The following is an 11,397-nucleotide window of genomic DNA, read 5'->3' on the forward strand; positions in this document are numbered from 1 at the left end:
TTTTGTATTTCCCTTTCCCCTCCCCAAATTAGAGAAACATATACACAGGTGTTGGTGCACCAACTTCAAGTACAGTGAAAACAGGGGTTAGAGCGTGGGGGAGGAACATATAAAGAAACAAAAAAATCACATCACACATTATAAGTACCTTGGAAACAAGAAGAGCAAGAAACAAATAACCACTTGTGTGGTTCATTTCCCATAATATCATTTTATCTGGTCATATGCACATAGCTTATGATCTATTCTGCTTATCCCAGACATATATTAGTTGTTGAAAATAAGGCAAACCATGGTACCTATGTTTCTTTGGACTTGGCTTACTTCACTTAATAAATTTTTTTTTTCCAAATCTTTCCAATTTCTAACTAATTGGGCAATGGAGGCATAGAATTTCATTGTTTATATATACCACATATTCATAATCCATTTATCTTCTGCGGCCCATTGGGGTGAGCTCCATATCTTAGCTATCGTAAATAATGCTGCAGTAAACATAGTTGTGCTGGTAGGTTTAGTATGGTCTTGCTTATGACCATTTGAGTTAATCCCAAAAAGTCTGATTGCTGAGTCATAGGCGAGCTTTATATGGAGTCTTTTGAGAAGCCTCCATACTGCTTTCCAATGTGGTTGAAAAAGTTCACACTCCCACCAAGAATGAAGTAGGGTTTCCTTGTGGCCAAATCCTCTCCAGCATCTGTACTTGTAAAAATATGGAAGGATTCAATAATTTGTATGTGAACCTTGCACAGGGGCTATGCTAATCTTCTCTGTATTGTTCCAATTTTAGTGTATGTGTTGCTGAATTGAGCACAGAACATTTTTATATATAAAGTATAATTGGTTTTCTTAATCTAGACAATTCAAAAAAAGTAAGTTTAGAAGAATTCTCATGAAATTTTAGAGCCATGTATTTCTTATATAAGCACACATTTAAGAATAGTCAAGATTGGCATGGCAAAAACAAAATAATTCCAGTTACTTGTTGTTAAAGAGATGTTTATGATGAGGAATTCAATTATTCTGTACAAGGCACCGGTCATAATGAACACTGCAGCACGTGTTAAGGTTTGATAAATGTTTTAATGTTTTAAATGTATTTAATTTTGGGAATTTGCTTATATATGCCGAAATTAGGACTGTTTGTCAGGACATACAACTTTTCTATAAAGTATTTAAGATTTATGGTAGCAGACATATGCTATTAAGAATGTACATTTCAGAGTTCATAGAAACATTCCTAATGAGAAGTTGCAAAGTCTTTGTGTAAAGAAGCATAGTGAAGAGTTAAGACTGTGTTAACTACACAGTTTCTCTTAAAACTTTAGGACTTCCTTACTTTATATGTTAGTGAGGAACTAATGATGATATAAGCCATATACAAATTATGAGATGAGTTATAAAAGCAATCTTAGTGGGTAACTTTAAAGACTACTCATAGTCTATAAAACTCTTGTTGAACATCATAATCTTAGCCAGTGTTTAATGTACAGGAATATGAGAAAATAGTAAAATCTAATATGTAAGTACACTTCAAAAACTGAAAAATACTGGTAATTGTTTGGTATTTTATTTTATTAATCATTAATATTTAATTATTGTTTTTCTTTATTTGTAGCATTGTTTCCCTTGTTGTAATATAATACAACTTTTATTAGTGATCATCAGAAGGTACTTTGAGAAGGTTACTGTGATGGCCCAACCATTTTTTATAGGTGCATGTGAATTTACAAAAAGCAAAATTAAGAATATAATATTAATTAAAAATTATCAAGTACAGTCTGAATCAGGAGGGATAATAAATGTCCACACCTAAAATCTTAGCCATAGGCTGAAGTAGTGGTATTACAGAGTTGAGGTCACAAAAGTGAGAGACTGTGTTTTGTTTTGTTTTTTACTTTTATTTCGTTGGTCATGAGGCTTGAACTCTGGGTGCTGGGTGCTGTCCCTCAGCACAAGGCTAGCACTTCCACTTGAGCACTTGAGCCACCCTACCAATTCCATCTTTTTCTACTAATATGATGTTGAAGAATCAAACCCAAGGCCTCATGCATATAAGGCAGGCACTCTACAACAGCCACCATCCCAGCTTCTGATAGACTGTGTTTTAAAAAATCATCTAAACAACATTTGCCCTCCGCTTTGGGTTATATAATGAAATATATGAATATATTCTTATAATTTTGTGAATTGTAACACTTCTAAATTTATACTAACTTCAAAATCATGAAATATCTCTGAAAGTTTGCTTCTGTGAAGATTGTTTTTGCATTTTTAAGTTATTCTGAGTAATTTTTATTTTTACCAAAATCATTTTAAATTTTGGGTTGATGGGTTATCATACATCAAATACGTTCAAATGTACATGTAGAGTCTGAAGATAGCAGTATGAATATTCTCATACAGCTCTTGTTTATCTGTTATGCACTTCCAGTATTATGATATTTCTCTCTCTTACTCTTTCTCATTTCCTCTCTTTGTCTTTCATGCTCCATGTCTGCTACTTAGAATTTCTGCTGGTATACTATTATCCTTGAGGATCCACTAGCTTTGTGGGAACATGATGGGACCAACATTTTTCCTTGCATTCTTTAATAATTATGAGTGACATGATATAATTCTTTGCCATTTTAAATGGCAAAACAACAGTTCTAGGAATTCCTTTTCACATTTACTACTATTATAAATGTTATCTCATAGGAATCGTTGGGATGGATAAGATATTTTAACCTGTGCTGGGAAGGTGGCTCCGTGGTAGAGCGCTTGCCTTTCATGCATGAGGCCCTGGATTCGATTCCTCAGCACCACATAAGCAGAAAGAAAAAAGCCAGAAGTGGCGCTGTGGCTCAAGTGGTAGAGCGCTAGCCTTGAGCTGAAGAGCTGAGGGACAGTGCCCAGGCCCAGAGTTCAGGCACCACGACCGGACCCCCTCCCCCAAATAAGATATTTTTACCTGTGACCTAACAATTCTTTTTTCTTTCACAAACAACCTTTTTCTTTGATTATCAGTTAGTAACTACATGTAATGAAAACAAAGCTATCCTAGGTAAAGTACACTGAAGTTGTTCACAGGGATGAAAAAGAAGGTAATGGTCGAAGTGAGTAAAAAGGATACCCATCATAGAGCACAGATCCTCAGAGCAGTTTATCATGTACATTTTGTGAGAAGGACAATCCGCTGGGAACTATAGATTTAATCACTGAACACTGAGATATATATGCATATATATTTCTATATGTAAATTTATTTATATATGATTATATGTGTGTATATGCCCTTATATTGTATACATATATGTTATTATACACACAAATACACAAATACAAATACACACAAATAACCACACAAATACAAATAAAGTCCGTGAAACTCTTATCTCCAATAAAGCACCAGAAAACCAGAAGTGGCGCTGTAGCTCAAGTGGCAGAGTCATAGACTTGAGCTGAAGGGCTGATGGACAGTGCGCAGGCCTAGATTTGAAGCCCCATGACCAACAATAAAGAAAAAAAAAAAGAAATATACTCATTACCTTACTTATGTTACCATAAGCCCTCTGTACAGTATCTTTACTATATATATATAAAAGATACAAGGAAAAATTCTGTACTTATAGGAAGTTGTATTTGTCACTCAATATCCGTAACGTATTTGTTTAGAACCACAGGCATATTAAAACTTTGGATACTCAAATAACCTACGCGAACACAGTCTGTTATTTACATAAGAATCTGCCCACAACCTAGTGCAGTTGTAATTGCTATAAAAGTTTTTACTACATTCTATGTTTGTAATTAAAAATAAAAGTATATGCACTGTCAAAAGATACAAATTTTTTCAGATAATTGTTGTCTGCATTTTGTGGAGGGAATTGGGAGCACAAATTTCATCACCAGGACCGGTCTGCAAAATGCAATAAAAAGCTATCACAGCATCATTGAATAGTATTGAACTCCAAGGAGAAGTACTTGAATTGAGACAGTATCAGAATGTGTAAGCTCGCAAGTACTTTTTAGAAACGCAGCTGCTAGATTTCTCATGGAGAGCTATCATAGCCCTTTGTGAAACACAAGTACGAACCTCATTGAAGAGTAAATGGTTTTCCCTCACCTTTCTGTCATGCTCAGTCATTATCAGTCAACATATAGCTAATCTAGAATAATCCTGTATTTAAAAAATGATGATGGAGTGTTTATATGCAGAAAACCTGGGAAGTCTAAATTTTTCCAATTAGGACATTCTGTATTCTATGATCCAGCAGAGAGAAGACTAGGAAAGCATCCATTTACAGCCTTCTGAATAATTCTGATTTTGCCCACATCAGTTATCTATCCATACCTGTGCTCAGGTGAGAGGATTTTAAATGACTGTCATGTTTTAAAATTTAAATTTAAATGTGGAACGAAATTATTTCCAATGCATTACATTAAGATATTTAGACACAACTGAGAAACCAAAAGGTCTATAAGATTTTTTTATTGGAAGTGAAGTGATATTAGAATTTGATTCTCTATAGTTTAAGCTATTTGCAAAAAGAATTGGCAAAATAAAATTTACATTTACAGCAGAGTTGACACATTAAATTTTGTATATTGAAAAGAGCACAGTCCTCAACAAGATATCAATGCAATCCTCTTATTTATCTCTAAAGATTTATGCTTCTTGTCTCTTAATATTAAAACCAAAAGTTTTGAATCTTTAGCTAGTTGTACAAAGGGATTTTACTTCATCAAGTCAGTGAGGAATAGAGTGTATGTACATTTCAATATACAATACATCTGGATCATTGTTAATCTTTCCACTTTTCTTCCTTCCCATACCCCAACCCCACCTCTCCCTTCAAGTTTCCTACTTATATTCTCACATATGTAAATTGAGTGATATGACTGTATTAGTCCACCATTTCCCTCTCCATTCTTATGTCCTATTCCCTTGAAGCCCAGCTCCTTATTTAAGACTTATTTCAACTTCATGATATTTTGATAAATTTCTCTGCCTTTGGCATTTGGCTTTGGGCTTGCCACATACTCTCTTCCATTTTGACCTACATAAATGAGGCTATTTATCCACATTTCTAATCTGTGAATGGCTGAGATAAGTCTCCTTTACTATTCACCTTCTCACCTAAATTTAGAATTGGACCTTCAAGCCATCCATTAGAGCTTTTTTTATTCTCTACACACTGAAGATGGAAGGAAAATATTTTCCATGCTCTCAGCATTATACTATCCATCATGAATTTCCATCACTTATCACTTCAAAAGTCTTAAAGTCAGGTTTTCTGCATTAAATTCACAGAGTTTAAGTGAATATCACAGGTAATTTACCTATTATTGGAAGTTTAAGGACAATTTTCAATTTCTGATGATAGAAACAGGAGTCAGTTTTAATTATGCATAATCCACTATGGAGTGAGCCCTGTAGTCTTCTAAATTTTCAAATTTTGAGTTACTTTTTATTAATAATTGAAAAACTTTTATTTCAATATTTGAAATGCTGTCCCAATTATTTAAAACTTTCACATTTCCCCTGCTAGTTCAGGTTAACTCTCCTTTGGCTTTATTGTTTGAGAGGATGAGGGTAAACAGATGAAGGTAAACAGAAAGATGATCATTACACATATATCTCCTTCCTCTTCTGTTTCTGCTATTATTGTATAGAGGAAGACTGGAGAAGGGAACAAGAGTAATGCTTGGGCAAGGGAGCATTCCTGGCATATCAATTATTCTTTCTCAGAATCTCTTAAACGGCTTACTCTTGCCTTCTCTGTAACAGTAACCTAACTGTGGCTTCTTTCGTGTAGGAGTAAGCACACTAACAGGTTTTTACATGTAAATTTGTATTTTTATATCTCAGCTTATTACTACCAAAAATAGAAAGCTTTGGGTACATCAATGCAAAAGCACTGATTGTTCAACAATACGTTAGTGAGGAGTAGACAACTCTACTCAGCTCCCCCCTCCTCTCCTATCCTCCCCTCCCTTCCCTCCCGTTATTTACCCTCCCCTCCTTTCTTCTTTCTTTGTATCTCTCTCCTCCATATTCACTTCTATCTTCTCTCTTTTTCTCTTCCAGTACCACGTAATTTGGTTTACCTGGCAACAAATAAGTAATTGAACAAATATGTTTTCTCCTCTTTTTGTGAATATTTATTTTCAAGAAGTGAATTCTAGCAGGGCACCAGTGGCTTACAGCAAGATACTAGGTGGGTTCAAATTTGACAAATGCAATTCAAAGCTATTCCAAGTAGATAAACCTAAGAGATTCTTTTCTCCACTTATGGTAAAGGAAGAATTGAAGGTGTGGCTCAGAAAGTATAGAGTAAACATTGAGAATTAAAGTCCAGATTGTTAGGTTTTTAAAGAGAGGTCGAGTAAGAACGACACCACACACGAGGTATTCAGGAAAGAGGTAGATTTATTCATCATTTCCTCTGGGACCAGGCCGTGTTGGCCCTCCACGCGGCTGGGAAAGGCTAGGGAAAGACCTGGAAAAGAGAGCATCTGGGCCTGGACTTGGCCTTATCTAGGGTATGGGTGGAGAAAAGTGTGACCACATCAAATTCAGATGTGAGAGCAGCACATGCAGATGTGACCTCTTTCAGGTGTGTCAGTTCTAGGTAATGCAGATACTGGGCGGAGACATTTCTTGGAAGAGGGTGGAATCTGCTTGCTATCCAGGAGTAGACCTTACATTCCAGCCTTTTAATAATCATGAAATAAGGTGTGGATTCTCTCTGGCTACTTCTTGCTGACAAGGGGCATCCAAATTAGGGGTAAAAGCCTGAAATTTGGTCCCCTCACAGAGATGGCAGTGAGCTGCAGCTGTCCCTTGGTGAGTGTGAGTCCTTAGATGAAGTCTGGAGGAGGCAAGTCTCTTGGAGAAAGTCTCATGAGGCATTGAGAGGCTGGAAAAAAATACTAGAGAGCAAATAAATGGCAAGAGGAAAGACTTGGGGCTGAACAATGATGGTAGAAATGTCCCTATCTGGTGTCTACGTAGAGGAGAATTCAGGTAATAAAGGCAAGAATGTAAATTCCCATCCACTTAAAAGATACACAGGTATGGACATTAGATGGGCAGGCTTCTTACTTATATTGACCTCCCGGCACTGGTTAATTTTGAAAGGGCAGGCACAAAGTGCCTGATATGACATCATCACCTCTTATTCCTATCCATGGTCCCTTGTTCCCCAGACTGGCTGAGTCGAAGTGCTCGTTGCTGGGATGACTTGCCTCAGTTAGTATTCATGGAGATTTGAACTCAAGGCCTGGGCATTGTCCCTGAGCACTTCTGCTCAAGGCTAGTGTTCTGCCACTTTGAGTTACAGTACCACTTCCAGTATTGGCTGGTTAGAGGGATCTTGAACCATGCTTCCAGCCTGGCTCCTAGGTTAGTTGGGAGATGGAGTCTTAGGGATTTTTCAGCCCTGGCTGGCTTTGAATTACAATCTTTGTCATGAAAACCCTTCATTATTTCCAATTAAACAAGGAGATCAAATAGAATAAGAAGAGCTTATCTGGTCCTTACCAAGAATTGACCAAGTAATATTCTGCGAAGACAAATCTCGTTAGATGTGAGAATCTTAGCACAGATATGCCCAATATTTTCGAATCACATAATCAGTACTAGAATACATAACACAAAACAAAAATGGCAAAACTCAAAATCTAAAATTTTGTACATTAATGTTTAGATATTTTGCTAACAAAGCACATCAGATAGTTGGGCCTAAATTACAAGGGTCTGAGAAAAGAGCAACTTTTTAGCAAGGTACAAGAGAATAAATCGATGGAGGAGTAGTAAACTTGGTGGAAGTGTATGGGTCAGATGGGACCAAACCTAAGCCCACCATGTGGCCAAGATGGTGAACTCACAATGGTGAATTTCTGAAAAAAATACAAAGAAAATGTGAGAAGCCTAGATTGGCTAGTCTTTTATAGGGAATCTAGGGGAGGTCCCCGGGACCCAGCTCGCATCACACTCTTCAGGGCACAATTCAAGAAGCTGTAGAAAAGAAAGGGAGAGATAGAGGATGTTGGACATGATTAGCAGAGAGGAAAGAGATCATGAAAGTGAACAGACTTCTGACCATTTACCATTGCAGAGATAAAATTGTCTAAATCTGAGAAGAACATAACAAAATTAGGTGCTCTGGCTATCCAGGGAGTGCAGGAGGCATTTCAGAGGGGTTTCATGGCACTGGAGTGACACACAGCTACCCATTAAAGGTGTAGGAGACAAAAATATTTAGTGAGTGAAGGTAGGTTTATCGGATGGAAGTGGCACTGCAACTTACCACTGAGCCCTCTAGGGAGGAGTGGCCAAGCAACCAGAATCAAGTGCCCTCGGCTCCAGAGGTGACTGGCCTTTCAGTTAAAGGCCTAGCAGGTTCTTCAGCATGGAACCACATCTGGAGAGATACTGAGGGACAGAGAACCCTTAGAGAGTAGTTCACTCACCAGAATGTACAAGCATGGAGGTAGATGCAGAGGCCAGCAGGGGAATTGATTCGCCTTGTCCACAGCAGACAGACTGGTTTCCAAAAGGCCGTCAGAACTGTGGTATTCCTCAGAGCAAAAACGGGAAAAACAAACCAAAGAAAGGAAAATAAAAAGGAGAGGAATCCCACCTCCTATCCTGACTTTAAGCCTCTCTCAGGTTCAAATGGCACCATTTATATTAGGTTTTAAAAAAGAGGTTTCTGAGTAAAAACCAAACCACACCTGGTATTCATGTAAGGGGTAGGTTTATTCATCATTCCTGCTGGCACTAGGACATGTTGGCCCTCCACGTGGCTGGGAAAGGCCTGGGAAAGAATTGGGAAAGACCTGGGAAAGAGTGCATCTGGGCCAGGGCTAGGCCTTATCTAGAATATGGGTGGAGAAAAGTGTGGCCACATTAAATTCAGATGTGACCTCAGCAGATGCAGATGTGACCTCTCCAGGTGTGCCAGTTGCCTAGGTAACGAGGTACTGGGCTGAGACTTTACTGTGAGGAAGCTAGAGTCTGCTCTCCATCCAGTAGCAGATCTTACACAGGTAGAGCTCAAGGCCAGGATTCAAACCCCAGTGCCAGCACAATATATATATATGAGTCCTTTGTCTTTGAAAAGGGATATTTCTCGAAAAATTCATACTCAGGGCAATTTTCAAGGTCAAAGACTGTTTGAAAGGCTCTTTCACATCTTAAACTGATTCTTCTGCTTGATACACATTATGGAAAATAGGAGTCACACTTCACATTAAAAAGTATGCACATTGTTGAACAGTTCTTACCATTTTTAATGTAAAGGAAGCATGGGAGAGGACTTTTGCAAGTAAATGAGGGACTGTTTACATGCAAAGAAGTCTATACAGATGGTTTTCTAAGAGGGAGAACAATCCTGCTGTCCAGGTTTGAATCAGAGTAAGTTTATTCCTATGAAATGACAAAGAGAAGCTCATTTTATAGAACCCTATGCGAACATCAATTTCAAACGGTTTAAAAAACCCATGTCTATATTGTGATCAACCAAGTTTTTACAAACAAAAGAGTTCCCTGAGCCAAAATATATGTTAGATAGTTAATGGCAGAGAGACAGGTGTAAAAGAGTTCCATAATAACAACTAAATTATAAATTTTTCATCAAGACCCTAACAAGAATCTCCAAGATAGGCCTTGCTAAATCTGTCATAGAGGACTGGGTTTATGCAATTGTCAGTTTTATTTAGGGTCCAATATCTTCTATGGTCGGTTTGTTTGGAAATCACTCACACCACATGCAGTATTGAGAAAAACATGCAGTCTTGCTAGGCACATAAGGGATTTTTGTGCCACTGTGAATATTTACCGTTTTACTTCTTGTAATGAAAACTGTCAATGTGAAGTCCTTTCATGAGAAGAATAATAGTTTCTGCTCTCTTTGTTCCACTAACAAATCTCAGATATGAATATAGCCTGGTGCCTGTGGTTCATGCCTGTAATCCTAGCTACTCAGGAGGATGAGATCTGAGGATCACAGTTCAATGCCAGCCCAGGCAGGAAATTCTATGAGGTTCTTATATCCAATAAACCACCAAAAAACTGGGAGTTGCACTATGTCTCAAGCAGTAGAGCACACGACTTGAGCTGAAGAGCACAGGGACAGCAACTAAGCCCAGAGTTCAAGCCTCAAGACTGACCAAAAAAAAGAAAAAACATGTATATACATATATATATGTATATGTGTACACATATACATATACATATACACACATAGATATAATGGGATGAATTAAATATAAATGAATATTTATAATACACATTTAAATATAACTATATATATATATTATGTACATATATTTACATATATAAGATCATATTATATCTGTATGTTTCTAAATATATTTGTCATTAATATCCAGAGTACATCTGAAGATTTTGGGGAAAATGTAGAGTATCTAAAGGCTTACTATTGACCCATCATACTTTCAAGCAATTTTTCCACTTATTACAATTTCTGAAGTACTAACATTGAATGATTATGAAACAGAGTAACTGTTTTATTCCTTATGATTTTGGATGAGAAACATCTACTTACTTGGTATGAAAGCTACCAAAATCTGATCTTGAAATCACACTGCACATACTGGACATATACATTAAATTAGCAACTTACTTTATTTGAATCCTATATCTCACATAAATTCAGTTTCCTTAGATTCAACTACATATAAAAACATGCATGCATTTTCATGCTCACATACATCCCCATACTCACATGACATACTAAATGTGACACTATAATAAATAATTATATAGATACTGAAAAAGAACACCTTTGCAAATTTTATTTTTTAGATATAATGCATTATTGAAATACTTACGAAAGAGCAGCTGAGAGGATGTGTCAAATACTAGAGTGCCTGCGTAAAGAGCATGTTTCTCAGCCCAAGCATCATTATTTCCATCCTTCCTTCTCCCTTAATCACTCATTAAATGAAGAAATTGTAATATATATATATATATATATATATATATACACACAATGATATATTACTTAGCCAGACATAATAATGAAATCATATCATCTTCAAGAAAATAGATATAAGAAGAAACCTTCATATTAAAGCAATATGCCGTACTGTGAAAAACAAATTCTTGATTTCTCATATGCAGAGTCTAGACCCAGAAAATAAAATGAATGACCAAGTTATAAAAGATGGAACTAATTAAATTTGGAAAAAAATAAGAGAGGAGATGAAGAGAAATATTGTGGAGTATATATGTTCAAATAATTTATCAGTTTGTATGATGGCATAATAAAAGTATAAAAATAGGATAATGAAATTAATAAAATGAATAAAATTTAGCAAGCTACATTATTTGGATATGTGTATAACATAATATAATACCTTGTGAAATTAATATTTGACAAT

General features: G+C 36.4%; 1 non-coding gene across 1 annotated transcript; it reads right to left on the bottom strand.

The window, feature by feature from the left end:
* Positions 1-707: 707 nt before the first annotated feature.
* Positions 708-814, bottom strand: LOC138818910 (U6 spliceosomal RNA). The gene has a single exon (XR_011369257.1). It is a non-coding gene; the product is annotated as a U6 spliceosomal RNA (small nuclear RNA).
* Between the last annotated feature and the right edge of the window lie 10,583 nt (positions 815-11,397).

This window comes from Dipodomys merriami, unplaced genomic scaffold (assembly GCF_024711535.1).
Source record: "Dipodomys merriami isolate MVZ:Mamm:240054 unplaced genomic scaffold, mDipMer1.0.p SCAF_792, whole genome shotgun sequence".
In the NCBI taxonomy this organism is placed as follows: Eukaryota; Metazoa; Chordata; class Mammalia; order Rodentia; family Heteromyidae; genus Dipodomys; species Dipodomys merriami.